Source organism: Oncorhynchus gorbuscha, linkage group LG14 (assembly GCF_021184085.1).
Source record: "Oncorhynchus gorbuscha isolate QuinsamMale2020 ecotype Even-year linkage group LG14, OgorEven_v1.0, whole genome shotgun sequence".
Taxonomy (NCBI): Eukaryota; Metazoa; Chordata; class Actinopteri; order Salmoniformes; family Salmonidae; genus Oncorhynchus; species Oncorhynchus gorbuscha.
In genome coordinates, this window is record NC_060186.1 from 44,299,432 (window position 1) to 44,321,439 (window position 22,008).

The following is a 22,008-nucleotide window of genomic DNA, read 5'->3' on the forward strand; positions in this document are numbered from 1 at the left end:
ACGTATGCCATTCGAACTCATGAACGCTCCTACAGCTTTTCAGCGGTGTATGGAGGAGTGTTTGGAAGGGCTCCGGGATAACATCTGCATTCCTTATCTGGACGACACGCTAGTTTTCAGTAAAACATTCAACAGCCATGTGAATGATGTGCGAAAAGTTTTGCAGCGTCTCAGAGAGTATGGCATTAAACTCAAACCAAGTAAGTGTGATCTCTTTAAACCCCAGGTCCGTTATTTGGGCAGAATAGTGTCTGTAGAGGGCAGCCGAGTTGACCCAGCCGATTTTGAAGCAGTAAGAGCATTGAAAGAAATCAGACCAGAGACTGTGGGCAAGCTCAGAAAAATGCTTGGTTTACTCACTTACTACAGACAGTATATCAAAGACTTTTCTAGGAGTGCCAGCTGCCTGTATGACCTCCTGAAAGCAGATTCAGAGAAATTACCTGACCACCTACGGAAAACAAAACAAAGAAAGTAAGTCATGTGGTGCCCTCAAACAAGCCAATCCTGTGGACTGACCAGCATCAACAGGCACTTGAACAGCTGATTGAGTGTTTGCTTCACCCACCATTTTTAGGTTTCCCTGATTTCACTCAGCCATTTGTTGTACACACTGATGCGTCACACCAAGACTTGGGAGCAGTTCTTTATCAAAAGCAAGAGGGGAAGCTTAGGGTCATTGCTTATGGCTCTCGAACCTTAAGACACTCCTCCTTCTCTCCGAAACATCTAACAGGAAAAGAGTAACAAGATCCCAAACTTGTATTACTCCCTTCTGGTGATCTGTCCTCACCTCCTGAACTCAACCCCTCCTTCATCTAATCCACAGATGTCCATCTGTCTTTCCTGTATCAACACGTTGCTCTGCTCCCATCCCCCAACACATTCCACAGCTATCTGTCCTACAGAGAACCCTTAACTTTCTCCTTTGATTCTATGCTTCTTCTCTATAATTTATTTAATATCTCAATGTTCAAAATGTCGAAACCAACAGTGGTCAAGATGTGTTGGTATCTGCACTGATGGCACAAAAGCCATGACAGGGAGACATAGTGGAGTGGTAACGTGCATGCAAGCAGTTGCTCCCGACGCGACTTTGGTACACTGCAGCATCCACCGAGAGGCTATTGCTGCCAAATTAATGCCTGACGGCTTGAAAGACGTTTTTGGACACCACAGTGAAAATGGTTTGTTAACTTTGTTAATTGAAACTCTGGGGGCGGTATTTCATTTTTGGATAAAAAACGTTCCCGTTTTAAACGGGATATTTTGTCACGACAAGATGCTCGACTGTGCATATAATTGACAGCTTTGGGTAGAAAACACTCTAACGTTTCCAAAACTGCAAAGATATTGTCTGTGAGTGCAACAGAACTGATGTTAGAGGCGAAACCCAGATAAAATCCAATCAGGAAGTGCCCCATATTTTGAAAGCGCTGCATGCCAATGACTCCTTATATGGCTGTAAATGGGCTACGAATGAGCTTACGCTTTCTACGTATTCCCCAAGGTGTCTACAGCATTGTAACATATTTTTACACATTTATGTTGAAGAATAGCCGTAAGGGACCACATTGAGCAAGTGGTCACATGATGTCTCCCGCAGAAAATCTTGCGTAAAGTACAGAATTAGCCATTATTCCAATCGCTCCTAATGAGAAACCAATTGCCAAACGTGAAGAACAAACAGCTATTTCGCCTACAAAAATAATATTTTGGGGAAAAAAAGGAACATTTGCTATCTAACTGGGAGTCTCGTGAGTGAAAACATCCGAAGTTCTTCAAAGGTAAATGATTTAATTTGATTGCTTTTCTTATTTTTGGGAAAATGTTGCCTGCTGCCAGCAGAGCCTAGCATAGCATTATGCCATGATAAATTTACACAAATGCTTGTCTAGCGTTGGCTGTAAAGCATATTTTGAAAATCTGAGATGACAGTGTGATATAGCCTTAATAATTAACTAAGCAATCAGTTAAGAACAAATTATTATTTTCAGTGATGGCCTTGGTTAACTGCCTTGTTCAGGGGCAGAGCAACAGATTTTTACCTTGTCATCTTGGGGATTCAATCTTGCAACCTTTCGGTTACTAGTCTAACACTCTAACCACTAGGCTACCTGCCGCCCCAAATGCTTTCAAGAGAGGGGCTCTGGGATTGTTCAGCTTGATTGCAACACTATCATCTGATGTGTCTGAAGTATGATTCTGTATACGACTGATGGAATGTCCGCGACCAATTATTTTTCTTTACATCTCTCCCTTTGAAAGGCTTCCTAAGGCAAGTGCCTTGGGAGAGCAGTTAAAGGTACCCGGATCCATAAGGGAGCTCCCAAATGAAGTAAGGCTTGGCCATTTTGCTTGTTTTTAACCTACGATTTTTTATCACACACACACACCAGCACCCCCACACAACCCATATGTTAATACTTAGTTGTTACTTAGTTGTTAGTTGTTAACCTCTCTGGGATATGTAGGACGCTAGCGTTCCACCTGGCCAAAAGCCAGGGAAAATGCAGAGCACCAAATTCAAATAAATTACTATAAAAATCTAACTTTCATTAAATCACACATGCAAGATAGCAAATTAAAGCTACACTTGTTGTGAATCCAGCCAACATGTCAGATTTCAAAAAGGCTTTTTGGCGAAAGCAAACGATGCTATAATCTGAGGATAGCACCTCTGTAAACAAAGAGAGAATAGCATATTTCAACCCTGCAGGTGTGACACAAAACGCAGAAATAAACATATAATTCATGCCTTACCCTTGACGAGCTTCTTTTGTTGGCACTCCAATATGTACCATAAACATCACAAATTATCCTTTTGTTCGATTAATTCCGTCTATATATATATCCAAAATGTCCAATTATTTGGCGCGTTTGATCCAGAAAAACACAGGATCCAACTTGAGCAACGTGACTACAAAATATCTCAAAAGTTACCTGTAAACTTTGCCAAAACATTTCAAACTACTTTTGTAATACAACTTTAGGTATTTTTTAGCGTAAATAATCAATAAAATTGAAGACGGGATAATCTGTGTTCAATACAGGAGTAAAACAAACTGTAGCATGCTTTCTGCTTTCTGGTCACACGCCGACACTCGTTCAAGATGGCCGTACTTCTTCATAACACAAAGGAAAAACCTCAACCAATTTCTAATGACTGTTGACATCCAGTGGAAGTGATAGGAACTGCAAGAAGGTCCCTTAGGAATCTGGATTCCCAATGAAACCTCAAAAACATCTGAATGGTTTGTCCTTGGGGTTTGGCCTACTAAATAAGTTATGTTATACTCACAGACATGATTCAAAAAGTTTTTGAAACTTTGGGGGATGAGTAGCAGGCAGTTGAATTTGGGCATGCATTTCATCCGGACGTGAAAATACTGCCTGTGAAAGTCAATATACATGTGCCCTTGACCAAATTTGGGAGATCTCTAGAAGTAGAGAAAAATTGGCAATGCTAAAAGATTTGCGTAAACTGGCTCTACAAATCGAAGAGTCTCTTGACTAGGGGGCACTTGTGCAATCATGAATGTTGTACTTTTGTCCCAGATCTCTCTTCTTATATGACTGATCTTGCTGATTACATTGCCGCTGTTGGTAAGAATAATTCCCCACAACCAAAGTGGACTCCGCAAACTTGATTGGAATACCTGTTTGGAAGTTGGAATCCCAAATTGCCAAATGGGCTGCAGTATGTGTTATTTTCTTAGTTTTTCTATATTGTGCTATTTAACATGCTGTGTATGTGTGTGTATTTTTGATAAATTCATTCCCATTAATAGAAGTAGTGTCACGTCCTGACCTTAGTTATCTTTGTTTTCATCATCATTTGGTTAGGTCTGTTTAGGTGTTGTATTGTCTAGGGGTTCCCTAGTCTAGGTGTTTATATGTCTATGGTTGCCTAGATTGGTTCTCAATCAGAAGCAGCTGTTTATAATTGTCTCTGATTGGGAACCATATTTAGGTAGCCATATGCCTTGTGTATTTTGTGGGTTGTTGGTCTATGTTTAGTTGCCTGTTCGCACTAGTCATATTGCTTCACGGTTCGTTTAGTTATTTTGTAGAGTTTTGTTCAGTGTTGCATTCATTTAATAAAATGTACGCTTATCACGCTGCGCCTTGGTCTCCTCATTATGACGAACGTGACAGAATAACCCACCAAACCAGGACCAAGCAGCGTGAAAAGTAGGAACAGCGCTTAATGGGGAAATGGCCCTGGGAGGAGATATTAGATGGAGCAGGACCCTGGACAGAGCCGGGGGAGTATCGCCGTCCTAAGGAGGAGTTAGAGGCAGCGAAAGTGGAATGGTTATACTACTAGGAAAATACAGGAGAATAGAGGAACAGTGAAGATATGAAGGAACACGGCTAGCACGGAAGCACGAGAGGCAGCCCCAAGATTTTTTTGGGGGGGAGACACGAGGAGATTGGGTGAGTTAGGTAGGAGACCTGAGGCAACTCCTCGTGCTTACTGTGGGGGAGCGTGTAACTGGTCAGGCACCGTGTTATGCAGAAATGCTCACGGTGTCTCCAATGCGAATGAATGGGCATCCAGCCAGGACGTATTGAGCCAGCTCTATGATCTGGATCTCCAATGCGTCTCCACAGTCCAGTGTATCCTGTGCCTCCTCCCCGCACTCACCCTGAGGTGCGTGTCACCAGCCCAGTACCAGCAGTGCCAACAGCATGCACCAGGTTTCCTGTGCTCCTTCAGAGCCCAGTACGCCCTGTTCCTCCTCCCCGCACTCGCCCTGAGGTGTGTGTCCTCAGCCCGGTACCACCAGTGCCGGAACCACGCACCAGGCCTACAGTGCGCCTTGGCAGTCCAGAGCGTACGGCGACGGGCCACAGTCCGGAACCTTCAACGATGGGCCACAGTCCGGAACCTCCAACGACGGGCCACAGTCCGGAACCTCCAACGACGGGCCACAGTCTGGAAGCAAAGGTCTCCAGCAAAGGTCCCCAGTCCAAAACATCCGGTGATGATCCAAGCAGCGAGGGTCCCCAGCCCGGGGCCTACGGTGAGGATCCGCAGTCCAGAGTGTCCTGCAATGATCCACGGGTCAGTGCTACAAGAGCGAACTCAGTGTAAAGAAGGGGGGCGGCGTACAGAACCAAAGCCGCCACCAAGGTTAGATGCCCACCCAGACCCTCCCATTTAGGTTTAGGTTTGCGGCCGGGAGTCCGCACCTTTGGTGGAGGGGGAGAGGTACTGTTATCTTAGTTATCTTTGCTTTCTTTATTATTTTGTTAGGTCATGGTGTCACACGGGTGGTTTGTTGAGTTTTTGACATTGTCTAGGGGGTTTTGTATGTCTCTAGGGGTTTACCTACTCTAGGTGTTTATATGTCTATGGTTGCCTAGATTGGTTCTCAATCAGAGGCAGCTGTTTATAGTTGTCTCTGATTGGGAACCATATTTAGGTAGCCATAATCCTTGGGTATTTTGTGGGTTGTTATTCTATGTTTAGTTGCCTGTTCGCACTAGTCATATTGCTTCACGGTTCGTTTTGTTGTTTTGTATAGTTTTGTTCAGTGTTGCATTCGTTTAATAAAATAGAATGTAGGTTTATCACCCTGCGCTTTGGTCTCCTCATTATGACGAACGTGACAAATAGTACTACCATACTAATTAGATTGTATAATCCAGAATTAAGGGTTTGAAATGATGAAGTGTCTGGGTTTTTTTCTGTGTTGATTTTCCTGAATTTAATAGGAGTATAAAATATTTTGATATAGAAGCTAAAATATAGATGCTTACCTTAAAATGTTTTCAGATATCTCTGTTTCAAGGTCTAGCTTAGAAAGAAGAAGTCTCATGAGGTATTGGTCTGAGTCGTGGAAATTTCCGCTATTTACCAAATCATGAGCGCAAACCACACACAAGTCAGAGTTAGTTATCAAAGTCCATCTTTAATTATATGAGCTCTATCACAACCCTGTGACTCTCAGATCAATTCAGTGTCTATCAATGAATTCTCTGAGAGCCCCCTCTACATTGAAACTGAGATCCTTTAATAGCAAAGAACATACATAGTCAGACAGCATAGACATAATAAATCATTCAGCTTTGTCTCCTTACTCAAACCCAGAACCATAAACCAATCCTCCATATCAACAGGCATATATCAAATTGTCATTTAGATACAACCAATTCCAAATACAACCAATCCTGGACAAGCTCACAGGGAGCATAGAATGATTCCAGACACTGCCATCCTCCTCTCCCCAATGGGAAAAGTAGGGAGTGACTGGCACACAGACACAGTGGAGCAAAATATATGTTTACACATGATGACACCTTGACCTCTCCCCTCTCTGCGGCCCATGCAACTTAGTCTTGACATAGAACAGATAACTGCCAATGGCCACCACTATAGTACAACAAAATACATTCTTATGAGAAATAACTCATAAGCATATCATGAAAATAAAACATCTTATCTATGTTACCCACAAATTCTGATTATTCCACAACATCTGTCACATGCATGACCCAGTATTGGTCGGTCACATGAAGCAAACGTTAATGATTAATTTATTATAAATTAATAAGCTGAATCATGCAAATATACCTTCTCTGTATATACGAGATCTAATGGGACTGCCCCAAGAGAGCTCCTGTGCGATATTTGTACATGGTTCATTGAGTTGGTTGGAACCTCTCCAGTTCGCTGATAATAAACAATGATTGATTTAAGATTGACTTCGGGTATCCGTGTGTGTATGAATTTCCACAATAATCTCAAATTGGAGGAAGTGAAGCCTAAAAGGGTTTTATAAATAAGCATCAACCAGTGGGTCTTGCACCGGGTACACAGAGATGGCCAGTTTACAGAGGAGTACAGAGTGCATTGATGTGTCCGATAATGAGCATTGGTGGCAAATCTGATGGCTGAATGGTAAAGAACATCTAGCTATGAGAGAGAGCACCCTTACCTGCCAATCTCTAAATTACATCTCCGTAATCTAGCATGGATAGGATGATCATCTGAATCAGGGTTAGTGTTGCAGCTGGGATGAAAGTTGGGTGATTATGCTGGTTGAAACCAAGTCTAGATTTAATGTTTGCCTGCAGCTTAGATATGTGCTGAGACAAGTACTTGCATGATGTACTAATCACACTGGTGTGTGTGATTACTTTGTTTTGGAGGTGTTCAGAACAAGGTTAAGGGCAGAGAAAGTTTGGACCACAAGAAAGCTTTGTTGTAAAGCGTTCAACATGAAATCCAGGGAGGGGCCAGCGGAGTACAAGACTGTATCATTTACATATAAGTGGATGAGAGAGCTTCCTACTGCCTGAGCTATGTTGCTTTTGTAAATTGAGAAGATTGCGGGGTTTAGGATTGAGCCTTGGGGTACTCCCTTCGTACCAGGCAGGGGCTGAGACAGCAGATGTTCTGACTTTACACATTGCACTCTTTGAGAGAGGAAGTTAGCAAAGCAGGCCAAAGACTCCTCAGAGACACTAATACTTCTTAGTTGACCCACCAGAATGGAATGGTCTACCTATCGAAAGCTTTGGCCAAGTCAATAAATATAGCAGCACAACATCAAGGGCAGTGCTGACATAATTTAGGACCTTTAACCCTTTGAGACTTACAAACACACAGGTGTGATCATTCTACAGTGGTCATTGCAGCATTCGCTCAAACCAGTGTGATTAGGACACTGATTTAGAACATCCATTTACGAATGATGCAACAGTCAGCTTTTAAACTGGTCACTGTTTTTTCACAGAAACATTTTGTACAAACAGTACTTACAACGTCATGTCCTCAATGTAAGCAGTTTATTTTTGGATGCAATGTTCAGACAATCACAGAAGTCGCGACAACATAACACAATTCTCATCTAAACCAGAAAATGTAGGCTACATTAGTCGTAGCGCTAACTGAGGAAAGAGTGACCTAACACAAGCGGTCATATAACTATATGACCAAAAGTATGTGGACACCTACTCATCATTACAAAATAATGGGCATTAATATGGAGTTGACTGCTGAAACTGCTAAAACAGCCTCAAAGTTTGAAGCACAGAATGATCTTGAATGTCATTTTATGCTGTAGCGTTCACTGTAACTAAAGGGCCTAGTCCGAACTATGAAAAACAGCCCCAGACCATTATTCCTCCTCCACCAAACTTTACAGTTGGCACTATGCATTGGGGCAGGTAGCGTTATTCTGGTATCCGCCAAACCCAGATTCGTCCGTCGGACTGCCAGATGGTGAAGTGTGATTCATCGCGTTTGCACTGCTCCTGAGTACAACACTCCAGCCGACGCTTGGTATTGAGCATGTTGATCTTAAGCTTGTGTGCGGCCGCTCGGCCATGGAAACCCATTTCATGAAGCTCCCGACGAACAGTTATTGTGCTGATGAGGCTTCCAGAGGCAATTTGGAACTCGGTAGTGAGTGTTGCAACAGAGGACAGACAATTTTTATGCGCTTCAGCCCTCAGCGGTCCTGTTCTGTAAGCTTGTGTGGCCTACCACTTGTTGCTTCTAGATGTAAAAGCACTTACAGTTGACCGGGGCAGCTCTAGCAGGGCAGACATTTGATGAACTGACTTGTTGGAAATGTGTCATCCTATGTCAGTGCCACGTTGAAAGTCACTGAACTCTTCAGTAAGGCCATTCTACAGTCACTGTTTGTCTATGGAGATTGCATGGCAATGTGCATGATTGTATACACCTGTCAGCAACGGCTGTGGCTGAAATAGCTGAATCCACTAATTTGAAGGGGTGTCCACATACTTTCGTATTCATAGTGTATTTAGCTAACTCTCGGCTGACAGAAACCATAATATGAATGAGCTAATAGCAATTACTATTTACAAATCACCCCATCACGGGTGACCTCACCAGTGATTGAAATAATTAAATTCAGAAGTAATCTGACAATGGGTAGCTTGTGTGCGCCGCAATGTTTTTTCGCATCAACCAAAAATGTTACAAGATGAATTGGGTATTTTTGCAATATGCATGTTGAAGGGAGTGTAGTTATATCTTTGGTCTGACATACGTTTATGTGACAACCAAGATGCATTGTATGATGTCAACAAACAAGGTGCCACACACATAGCTGGTAATTAGTTTAGCTTTTGCTCATTATAATAAAGTATTTTACACACATCTTGTGTCCATTACAATCTATGCAAGAATTAGAATGCATGATTTGTCATCAGAATTTGAAAATGTGAAGAAAACAGTAAATACATTATGCTCCCAAGCATACAGTGCTTTCAGAAAGTATTCAGACCCTTTTTACACATTTTGTTAGGTTACAGCCTTATCCTAAAATGTGTTAAATAGTTTTTCCCCTCATCAATCTACACACAATACCCCATAATGACAAAGCAAAAACTGGTTTTACAGATTTTTCCTAATTTATAAAAAAGATATAAATTAAATGTTTACATAAGTATTCAGACCCTTTACTCAGTACTTTGTTGAAGCAGCTTTGGCAGCGATTACAGCCTTGAGTTTTCTTTGGAATGACGCTACAAGCTTGGCACACCTGTATTTGGGGAGTTTCTCCCATTCTTGTCTGCAGATCCTCTCAAGCTCTGTCAGGTTGGATTGGAAGCATTGCTGCACAGCTATTTTCAGGTCTCTCCAAAGATGTTAGATCGGGTTCAAGTCCGGGCTCTGGCTGTGGCCTCTCAAAGACATTCATAGATTTGTCCTGAAGCCACTCCTGCATCGTCTTGGCTGCGTGCTTAGGGTTGTTGTCCTGTCAGAAGGTGAACCTTTGCCCCAGTCTGAGGTTCGGAGCGCTCTGGAGCAGGTTTTCATCACGGATCTCGCTGTACTTTGCTCTATTCATCTTTGCCTCAATCCTGACTAGTCTCCCGGTCAATGCCGCTGAAAAACATCCCCACATAGTTACTGTCATGTAACAATGACAAGCAACTTTCATGTAACACTGATGTCACAATGTCAGATGAAAAAGAAAGACATTACTTACTTTCAGAGGAGCAGCGTGGCACACACCATTGAGGCTCACAAACAAAGCTGTGGGCTGTTTCCTAGAATCCAGAACATAAAGAAAGAACAACTACTAATGCTGAAACCCGGGAACAAACCAGGGACATTTAGATTTTCAGTCTAACACTCTCCCAACTGAGCTATTTCTGGATGTTGTTAAAATCAATTCTGTGGCACACTTGACGATACGCACGCATGTGACTCACAATTTTGACATTAAAAATGTTACTCTTGGCCAGTACGGGGATCGAACCCACGACCTTGGCGTTATTAGCACCACGCTCTGACCAACTGAGCTAAACGGTCACTGGCACGCAATTGTTGAGATGCACCGAGCCTCTGGGTTAATAATGCCTTATGAACCTGTCTTCGATGACAATCCATCAAGCCACAATGAGGTCTAACTGTGTCGATTCTAAGCTTCCTGGAGCAATCGGAAGTGGTTAAAATCACCCTAAAAGTGTTTTGCCTTACCCAACCTTTAGTTTGTGAGAAATAGTGCATTCAACCCTGTGTAAATCAGTCAGTTCTTAACGTAAATACTTTAAACTCAGGATTCTATAAATGCATACCCCAATCAGGATATGTGTTTACTTTAAGCTTCCTGTGCCAACCGGAAGTGCCTTTAATTGGGGTCAGAGTGTCTGTTTTGAAGGGTTAAAAAGGTAAAATCTTTTCAAAACTTCATATGTGTGATTAGGCAACCCTCATGAACTGTAAGTCAGTCATTTCTCCCAACAGATGTCAAAGAAAAGATCTCTCTCTCTCTCACACACACACACACACACACACACACACACACACACACACACACACACACACACACACACACACACACACACACACACACACACACACACACACACACACACACACACACACACACACACACACACACACACACACACACACACACACACACACACACACACACACACACACACACACACACACACACACACACACACACACACACACACACACACAGCAAGGATGGAGTGACAAAGTGCGGTGCTTAAAGACACACAGAGCCTGCAATGGCATTACCATAATCTCTAGGCTGTGCTGAGTTCAATGAGATGCCCAACTTGACCGTAGCTCGCTCGGACTAGGCGCAGCGACCGTGAAAAAGTAGGCCCAAAATGAAGCCTGGCCCCAAATTTCATTTGCTTTGGATGACAGTGAGAGAATCGTTAGGTTGAGAAGCACAATTCGACCTCAGGTACGTTCCTGAGGTCCTCCCGATCTGTGCAAGCCTAACCTTGACCGTGTGGCATTAACCCTTAACCCAGTGGTTCTTAACCTTGTTGGAGGTACTGAACCCCAACAGTTTCATATGCGCATTCACCGAACCCTTCTTAATTGAAAAAAAATCAAATTCAAAACATAGGTATATATTTGACTGGTGCACAAAATGAACCGTGCATCAACATCACTATGTTCAAACAACAAAATCATCAAAACATTTTCACACAGATGATCATTTTCACACAAAAACAAAAACATAACAATGAATATTTACTGCAAATCAGTGTGACTTCTGCTGTTGCCTTTCAGAGACCAGTTCAGAAATACTCGGCTTCACCTTGGCAAGTGCCATTCTCATGTCATTTCGCAACAAAGTCTGTTCCTTTTCTTCGTTTTTATGTCTAGCATCCTCGAAAAGGATTGCTCGCAAAGATATGTTGTAACAAACGGTATGAAAATCTCCAGAGCTTTCTTAGCAATAACAGGGTACGTTACCATTTGTTGACACCAAAACGTTGAAAGCGTTGTTGTTCTGAAGAGTTGCTGTTGAACCTGGCTCTGCTGAATTTCAATGATTTCATCGAGGTATTCATCATTGACATCTGTTGTCTCAACACTAAACGTGAACGGCTGTCTCACCCATGCTGGATATGACTCTCTTGTAGGGAAGTATCCGTCGAGAGACTTTGCAAGTTCATCTAAGTGCGTGGCAATTGCTTGCTTCAGTTCAGCGGGTACAGAAATGTCTCCGATTCCAGATACATATTCGATCTTACTTACACAGTCGTCCAGCAGGGGAAAGTTTCCAAAGTTATTGTTCTCTGTTTTCCTCCGCTTCGATGATGTTGACTCCACCGCCCTGCATCCTTTGATTGAGATGATTGAGAGCTGCGAAGATATCGGCCATGTACGCTAAAATGAGAATGAACTGAATTTTTGAAGCAATCTGCATGACAATGTTGGTGCTCTTGCAAAAACAGGGCTAATTCCACAAGCACGGCAAAAACACGATTCAGCACCTGTCCCCGGGATAACCACCTAATGTTAGAATGGTACAGAAGTACCTCAAATTCAAAGCCCATTTCTTTAAATCAAAATCAAATCAAATCAAATTTTATTTGTCACATACACATGGTTAGCAGATGTTAATGCGAATGTAGCGAAATGCTTGTGCTTCTAGTTCCGACAATGCAGTAATAACCAACAAGTAATCTAACTAAAAATTCCAAAACTACTACTACTACCAAACTAACAACACTTATACACAGTGTAAGGGGATAAAGAATATGTACATAAGGATACATGAATGAGTGATGGTACAGAAAAGCATAGGCAAGATACAGTAGATGGTATCGAGTACAGTTAGGGATAGGGCTGTCTACTGCCCCCGCTGGAGTAATTGCGTGCCCATGGTAAACATAATTATTTTTTGTCAAAAGTTGCTAATATATGTAAATAAAAAATATTATTGAATAGAAAACACTCTAAAGCTTTTAAACCCGTTTAAATTGTGTCTCTGTGTAAAGCAGAACTCTCAAAATATGCATTCTCCCAAACTATCTCTTCTCATCTGAAAACTTGGGCCACCTTTGACGTCATCACAGACACCCTCCACAAACAGTTACCGGTCCCAGAACAGTCTCCACGTGTTCAGCGTGATCTCAGCTTTCAATGGGGCTTGTCATTGTGAGAATCGCCCGCTTGCGAGAGTTTGAGCACTCTGTATGCTCCCAGTCAATCAAAAACAGATGTCACTTTTCTCTGCGCAGTGGTCAAGACCTCTCTTTCTTCCAAGATCAATTGAACGGTGCCTGTGTTTCTGTTTGTTCTCAAAATTGCTGTACACCTTTATAACATGTTAAAGCTGGATTATGAAGTTAGTTTGACAAGTTAACTAGACATATAATATATAATTTCAACGTTTTGGTGCGCAACTACTTCAATTTTGCGTAAATTTCGACCGAAATGTGGGTATTTTGAGAACCGAAAGACGTAGACTTGAAAACTAAACGCTGGTTTGGTAAGTATAATCCCTTCCAGGTCGTTTGATGGAAGAACAACAAAGGTAAGGGAATATTTAATGTATTAATTTTGGGTTTCTGTCGACTCCAAGATAAAGGAGTCATTATGCTACTGTGGGAGCGCCGACTCCATATTATAGTCTAGTGAACGCAAAATGTAACGTTAAAATTAAATGTAACAATGCAATTGCATTTAGAAGAAGTGTATCTTGCTATACATATGTAAAACATGCATATTTAGTCAAAGTTTATGATGTGTATTCCTTGTTAGCTGACGTTATCTGCCGGGGCTATCGTCATTTCTCAGGACATTTGGGTAGCATTTTTGAACGATGCATCATTGTAAACAGAGATTTATGGATATATATAGCATATTATTGAAAAAAAATGAATGTACTGTGTAACATGTTATATTACTGTCATCTGATGAAGATTTCAAAAGGTTAGTGAAATGATTTTTCTTTTAATCCTGCGTTTGTTGATTGCATATTTTTTCCTACTTGGCTATGCTAATGAGCTATGTCTGCGGTGGTGGTTTGACATAAATATGTGCTATGTTTTCTCTGTAAAACATTTTAGAAATCTGACTTGCTGGCTAGATAAACAACTTGTTTATCTTTCATTTGAGCTATTTTACTTGTTAATGTGTGGAGGTTAAATATTTTTAGGAATATTTATTGCGTTCCCTGCGCCACATTCCAGCTGGGGGGGTGGGGGCGCGTGCCCAAATGGGAACTGGTGTCTCTAACAGGATATACATATGAGATGAGTATGTAAACAAAGTGGCATAGTTAAAGTGGCTAGTGATACATGTATTACATAAGGATGCAGTCGATGATATAGAGTACAGTATATACGTATGCATATGAGATGAATAATGTAGGGTAAGTAACATTATATAAGGTAGCATTGTTTAAAGTGGCTAGTGATATATTTACATCATTTCCCATCAATTCCCATTATTAAAGTGGCTGGAGTTGAGTCAGTGTCAGTGTGTTGGCAGCAGCCACTCAATGTTAGTGGTGGCTGTTTAACAGTCTGATGGCCTTGAGATAGAAGCTGTTTTTCAGTCTCTCGGTCCCAGCTTTGATGCACCTGTACTGACCTCGCCTTCTGGATGATAGCGGGTTGAACAGGCAGTGGCTCGGGTGGTTGATGTCCTTGATGATCTTTATGGCCTTCCTGTAATATTGGGTGGTGTAGGTGTCCTGGAGGGTAGGTAGTTTGCCCCCGGTGATGCGTTGTGCAGACCTCACTACCCTCTGGAGAGCCTTACGGTTGAGGGCGGAGCAGTTGCCATACCAGGCGGTGATACAGCCCGCCAGGATGCTCTCGATTGTGCATCTGTAGAAGTTTGTGAGTGCTTTTGGTGACAAGCCAAATTTCTTCAGCCTCCTGAGGTTGAAGAGGCGCTGCTGTGCCTTCTTCACAATGCTGTCTGTGTGAGTGGACCAATTCAGTTTGTCTGTGATGTGTATGCCGAGGAACTTAAAACTTGTTACCCTCTCCACTACTGTTCCATCGATGTGAATAGGGGGGTGTTCCCTCTGCTGTTTCCTGAAGTCCACAATCATCTCCTTAGTTTTGTTGACGTTGAGTGTGAGGTTATTTTCCTGACACCACACTCCGAGGGCACTCACCTCCTCCCTGTAGGCCGTCTCGTCGTTGTTGGTAATCAAGCCTACCACTGTTGTGTCGTCCGCAAACTAGATGATTGAGTTGGAGGCGTGCGTGGCCACGCAGTCGTGGGTGAACAGTGAGTACAGGAGAGGGCTCAGAACGCACCCTTGTGGGGCCCCAGTGTTGAGGATCAGCGGGGAGGAGATGTTGTTGCCTAACCTCATCACCTGGGGGCGGCCCGTCAGGAAGTCCAGTACCCAGTTGCACAGGGCGGGGTCGAGACCCAGGGTCTCGAGCTTGATGACGAGCTTGGAGGGTACTATGGTGTTGAATGCCGAGCTGTAGTCGATGAACAGCATTCTCACATAGGTATTCCTCTTGTCCAGATGGGTTAGGGCAGTGTGCAGTGTGGTTGAGATTGCATCGTCTGTGGACCTATTTGGGTGGTAAGCAAATTGGAGTGGGTCTAGGGTGTCAGGTAGGGTGGAGGTGATATGGTCCTTGACTAGTCTCTCAAAGCACTTCATGATGACGGAAGTGAGTGCTACGGGGCGGTAGTCGTTTAGCTCAGTCACCTTAGCTTTCTTGGGAACAGGAACAATGGTGGCTCTCTTGAAGCATGTGGGAACAGCAGACTGGTATAGGGATTGATTGAATATGTCCGTAAACACACCGGCCAGCTGGTCTGCGCATGCTCTGAGTGTCACACCTTGGTCATTGTATTTTGTGTTTTTGTTATATGTTTGGTTAGGCCAGGGTGTGACATGGGTTTATATGTTGTTTTCGTATTGGGGTTTGTATTATTTGGGATCGCGGCTGATTAGGGGTGTTGTATAGGCTTGGCTGCCTGAGGCGATTCCTATTCAGAGTCAGGTGATTCTCGTTGTCTCTGATTGGGAACCGTATTTAGGCAGCCTGAGTTTCGCTTTGTATTTCGTGGGTGATTGTTCCTGTCTCTGTGTTGTAGTCACCAGATAGGCTGTAATTAGTTTCAAGTTCCGTTCTGTTGTTTTCGTATTTAGTATCAGTTATTTCATGTACCGCGTTTTCTTTCATTAAAGTCATGAGTAACCAACACGCTGCATTTCGGTCCGACTCTCTTTCTTCAACAGACGAACACTGTTACAGAATCACCCACCACTCACGGACCGAGCAGTGTCAGAATCACCCACCACTCACGGACCGAGCAGTGTGTAAACTGGCAGGAGTGAAAGGAGGACGTTATAGACGGTAGAAGCATGGAGTATACGACGTGGGAAGAAATCGACAGGTGGGCGGCCGACCCAGAGATAGTGCAGGCGCCCGCCTGGGATTCGCTTCAGCAGTGCGAAGAGGGCTACAGGCGAATGGAGTCAAAAACGAAAACAACGCGACGCAGAGCGAAAACCGAAAGAAACCCCCAAATATTTATTGGGGGAGAGCGCAGAGAGAGAGTGGCTGAGTCAGGGTTCAGACCTGAGCCAACTCTCCCTGTTAATCGTGAAGAGCAGTTGCAGTGGGAGAGGCTGCACCACTTGGAGAATTGTACATGGGAGGAGGAATTAGACGGGAAAGGACCCTGGGCTCAGCCTGGAGAATATCACCGTCCCAAGGAAGAAATAGAAGCGGATAAAGCGGAGAGGAGCTGGTATGAGGAGGCAGCACGGCGACGCGGTTGGAAGCCTGAAAAGCAGCCCAAAAAAATATTGGGGGGGGGGCTAGAGGGGAGTATGGTTATGCCAGGTAGGAGACCTGCGCAAACTCCCTGTGCTCACCGTTGGGCTAGAGAGACCGGGCAGGCACCGTGTTATGCTATGGAGCGCACGGTGTTTCCAGTGCGGGTGCAGAGCCAGGTGCGGCACATACCAGCCCTTCCTATTGGCCGGGCTAGAGTGGGCATCGAGCCAGGTAAGCTTGGGCAGGCTCGGTGCTCAAGAGCTCCAGTGCGCCTGCACAGTACGGTCTATCCAGAGCCACCTCCACACACCAGTCCTCCGGTAGCAGCTCCCCGCACCAGGCTTTCTGTGCATGTCCTCGATCCAGTACCACCAGTTCCAGCACCACGCACCAGGCCTCCAGTGCGCCTTGCCTGTTCAGCGCAGCCAGCGCTTTTCTCCTCTCCTGTGCTGTCGGAGTCTCCCGCCTGTTTAGCGTAGCCAGAGCCTTTCTCCTCTCCTGCGCTGCCGGAGTCTCCCGTCTGCCTAGCGCCGCCAGTGCTCCCAGTCTGCCCAGCGCCGCCAGTGCTCCCAGTCTGCCCAGCGCCGCCAGTCTGCCCAGTGCCGCCAGTGCTCCCAGTCTGCCCAGCGCCGCCAGTCAGCCCAGCGCCGCCAGACAACCAGTCTCTTCCAGATCTGCCAGACAACCAGTCTCTTCCAGATCTGCCAGACAACCAGTCTCTTCCAGATCTGCCCGACAACCAGTCTCTTCCAGATCTGCCCGACAACCAGTCTCTTCCAGATCTGCCCGACAACCAGTCTCTTCCAGATCTGCCCGACAACCAGTCTCTTCCAGATCTGCCAGACAACCAGTCTCTTCCAGATCTGCCAGACAACCAGTCTCTTCCAGATCTGCTTGTCAACCAGAATCTTCCAGATCTGCTTGTCAACCTGAATCTTCCAGTTCCGCCAGCCAGCCAGGATTTACCGGAGCCTACTACCTGCCTGAGCTTCCTCTCAGTACTGGGCTTCCTCTCAGTACTGGGCTTCCTCTCAGTACTGCGTTTCCTCTCAGTACTGGGCTTCCCCTCAGTCCCGGGCTGCCCCTGTCCCGAGCTGCCCCTCTGTCCCGAGATTCCCCTCTGTCCCGAGATGCCCCTCAGTTATGTGGGGATCTGGGTGAGGACTATTAGGCCATGGTCGGCGGAGAGGGTGGATTATCCCAGGACGCGAAGGGGAGGAACAAGGACATTAATGGAGTGGGGTCCACGTCCCGAGCCGGAGCCGCCCCCATGGACAGACGCCCACCTGGCGTCTGGGGGGGGGGGTTCTCAGGGTGGAGGGCCCTGAACTGACGAATGAGGTCAGGGTCCAGTATGTCTTTGGCAGGAACCCAGGAGCGCTCCTCGGGACCGTAGCCTTCCCAGTCCACCAGATACTGCCAGGACCGCTGCACCTGGCGGGAATCCAGTATCCGATGGACGGTATAAGCCGGCTGGCCTCCAATGACACGAGGCGGAGGGGGAGGTCTGTCTGCCGGGACAAGGGGAGAAAAAACAACAGGTTTTAATAAGGAAATGTGAAACGTGGGATTAATCTTAAGGGATCTGGGTAAGTGTAGGCGATAAGAAACTGGGTTAACTCTACTGGCAACCTTAAAGGCACCGATGTATTTTTGGGACAGCTTGCGAGACTCCACCCGTAGTGGTAAGTCTCTTGTGGAGAGCCAGACTCTCTGGCCGGGGCGCAGGGTAGGCCCGGGACGGCGACGTCTGTTGACTTGTTGTTGGTACCTCTGTGAGGAACGCATAAGATTAAGACGGGTCTTCCTCCACATAAGCCGACAGCGTCTGACGAACTTCAAGGCTGAAGGCACTCTGACTTCTGCCTCCTGGTCCAGGAACAATGGAGGGGCATAGCCAAACTGACACTCGTGCGGGGACAAACCAGTGGAGGAGGAGCGCAAGGTGTTGTGCACGTATTCGGCCCAAACAATGAAGGACGACCATGTGGACGGGTTGTTACGAGTCATACATCGGAGGGTGGTTTCCAGCTCTTGATTCATCCTCTCAGTTTGGCCGTTGGACTCTGGATGGTACCCTGAAGATAGACTGGCAGAAGCCCCCATGAGTTGGCAGAAGGCCTTCCAAAACCTAGAGGCGAACTGGGGACCTCTGTCAGAAACCATATCTTGAGGAATGCCGAAGACTCGGAACACATGATTAATTACCAACTCAGCCGTTTCCTTGGCAGAAGGTAACTTAGTCAGAGGGACGAACCTGGCCGCCTTTGAAAACCTGTCGATAATGACTAGGATAGTAGTATTGCCATGGGATGGAGGAAGGCTAGTAATGAAGTCCAACGAGATATGGGACCAGGGTCTGTGGGGAACAGATAAAGGGTGAAGGAGTCCTTGCGGGCGGAGGTGAGAAGATTTGCCCTGTCAGCACACGGGGCAGGCATTGACGAAAGTGGCAACATCTTCTCTTATGGTAGGCCAGCAGAAATGACGCTGGATGAACTCCAAGGTGCGACCTAAGCCCGGGTGACAGGTGAGGCGAGAGGAGTGCCCCCACAGAAGGACCTGAGTCCTCACTGCCTTGGGGACAAACAACCGATTGGCAGGACCTCCTTTCGGGTCCGGTTCAATAGCTTGAGCTTGTCTCACAGTATCCTCAACTTGCCACGAGATCGGAGCCATGATCTTAGCAGCAGGAAGGACAGGCATGTCCGTGTCATCTCGAATGGCAGGAGTGTAGACTCGGGACAGGGCATCCGGTTTCAGATTCTTCGACCCGGGCTGATAGGTGAGGATAAACTGGAATCGATTGAAGAAAAGAGACCATCTAGCTTGTCTAGAGTTCAACCGCTTCGCCTGCTGGATATACTCCAGATTTCTGTGGTCCGTAAGCACTTGAAACGGGTGAGAAGCCCCCTCGAGCCAGTGTCTCCATTCCTTCAATGCCATCTTAACCGCTAGGAGTTCACGATCCCCCACATCGTAGTTCCTCTCAGCCGGGGTAAGCCGGTGTGAGAAGAAAGCGCACGGATGAAGCTTCTTGTCTTCACCCCTCTGAGACAGAACAGCTCCAACACCAACCTCTGAGGCGTCTACCTCCACCACAAACGGTTCATCCGTAGTCGGTAGTATCAGGATGGGAGCAGAGAGGACGCGCTGCTTGAGTCCTTGGAAGGCCTTCTCAGCTTCTCTTCCCCACAAAAACCTTGCATTGCCACCCTTGGTTAAAGCTGAGAGAGGGGCTGCCACCAAGCTGAAGTTCTTGATGAACTTGCGGTAAAAGTTAGTGAAGCCCAGGAAACGCTGAACTTCCTTAACGGATTTGGGGGTGGGCCAATCCGCTACCGCCCCTACCTTCCTGGGGTCCATTTGGACTCGACCGGGTTCCACTACAAATCCCAGGAATTGTACTCGGGATGAATGGAATTCGCATTTTTCCGGCTTAACGTACAGATAGCTGTCTAGGAGGCATTTGAGTACTTGTCTGACATGCTTAGTGTGTTCTTGAAGAGAGCTCGAAAAGATGAGGATGTCATCCAAGTAAACGAACACAAATATATCCCTAAGTACATCGTTTATGAGCGCTTGGAACACCGCTGGGGCGTTGGTCAGGCCGAAGGGCATCACCAAGTATTCATAGTGACCAGTAGACGTGTTGAAAGCGGTCTTCCACTCGTCACCAGGTCTGATCCGCACAAGATGGTATGCGTTCCGCAGTTCAAGCTTAGTGAAAACAACTGCTTCCTGGAGCAGCTCGAAGGCTGTGGCCATAAGGGGTAGCGGGTAACGGTTACGGACGGTTATGGCATTGAGTCCCGGTAGTCGATGCAAGGACGTAATCCACCGTCTTTCTTGGCCACAAAGAAAAACCCTGCTCCCGCCGGGGAGGTGGATGGACGCATGAGGCCTGCTTCCAGAGCGTCCTTGATGTAGGTATCCATAGCAGCTCGTTCGGGTGGAGATAGGGAAATGATCCGACCCCTGGGGGGGCAAGTGCCCGGAAACAGTTCTATGGGACAATCATAAGGTCTATGGGGTGGTAGCATGGTGGCCCTCTGTTTGCTAAATACCAGTTTGAGGTCATGGTAACACTCGGGAACTCTGGTCAGGTCGATGGATTCTAAAGACTCGGGAGTAGAACTCGGGGAATTCGGGAAAATACAAGTAGCTTGGCACATAGGACCCCACTGCTTGATAGTGCCCACAGACCAGTCGATGTGAGGGTTATGGCTGTGAAGCCAGGGGTATCCAAGGACGAGAGGGAACTCGGAACAGGAGATCAAATGAAAGTTCATCAATTCCTGGTGTTGTGAAACTGAAAGTCGCAAGGAGGTAGTGACAAGTCCAGATCCCAAAGGGCTTCCATCCAATGTAGTAACCCTCATGGGGTCACTTAGAGGTTCAGAGGGAACGCCATTCTCCTTCGCCCAGACACCATCCATGAAGTTACCTGCGGCTCCAGAGTCTACCAAGGCTTGAAGGTGAAGCTTGTGGTTGTCCCAGGAAAGGGTGACTGGAATGAGCAGACGGGAGTTGGACGGATGGGAGGAGGTTATGTTTCCCGTTACAGTTCCCCCCCCGGTCTGTACGGGACAGAGCGTTTCCCTGGAGCCCGGGACACGGAAATGGCCCGGTTTGCCGCAATATAGACAGCATCGCTCCCTCATCCGGCGGTCTCTCTCAGCCTGGGAGATGCGTCCAATCTGCATGGGTTCCGGTGGAGCCAGCGAGGATAAAGGTGGGGACTCGGAGCTGGGACTGATAGGGGTTAGAGGTCTAGGGTTGAGTTCTCTCTCTCTCTCAGACGCTGGTCAATGTGTGAGGCCAACTTGATCAGGGACTCGAGATTGTCCGGTGGTTCCCGAGTGGCCAGTTCATCTTGGATAGTGTCGGAAAGGCCTTTCAGAAAGCACACCATGAACGCCTCGTTGTTCCAGCCACTCGCTGCTGCCACCGTGCGGAACTGGATGGCATAGTCCGTCACGCTGCGCCGACCTTGGTGGAGAGTCAGGAGCTGTTTGGCTGAGTCAGGACCACTGCTTGGGCCTTGAAACACTCGTTTGAATTCCTCAGCAAAGGCAGAGTAGCTGGCACAGCAGGAACTATGGGCATCCCACACAGCAGTAGCCAGAGGGTTAACTGCCATGGGTATGTGAATCTGAGGTACTGGGACGGGAACTGTTGCCGGGGTAAGTCGATCACATATCTGCTTTATGGAAGTCAGCATCTCCGACAGAAGATGAGAATGTCTAGCCATTAAGGCCTCTTGCTGAACCAGGGCAGCTTCGTGGCGCTGGACAGTCTCCTGGTGGTGGGACAGCATGGCAACAAGGTCCTGGGAACTGGCTGCCTCTGGGTTCATTTTTGGCTCTGTGTTTCTGTCAGGACCCAGTTACGAACCCAGGTCTCCGGAGTGAGAAACAGTCACAGTCACCAACTGAGCCACGAATAGTCGGCAGAACCCAGAAG

The 22,008-nt window shown here is 46.1% G+C and overlaps 1 non-coding gene across 1 annotated transcript; it reads right to left on the reverse strand.

The window, feature by feature from the left end:
• Positions 1-10,229: 10,229 nt before the first annotated feature.
• trnai-aau lies at positions 10,230-10,303 on the reverse strand. Its single transcript has one exon. It is a non-coding gene; the product is annotated as a tRNA-Ile (tRNA).
• Positions 10,304-22,008: the final 11,705 nt, after the last annotated feature.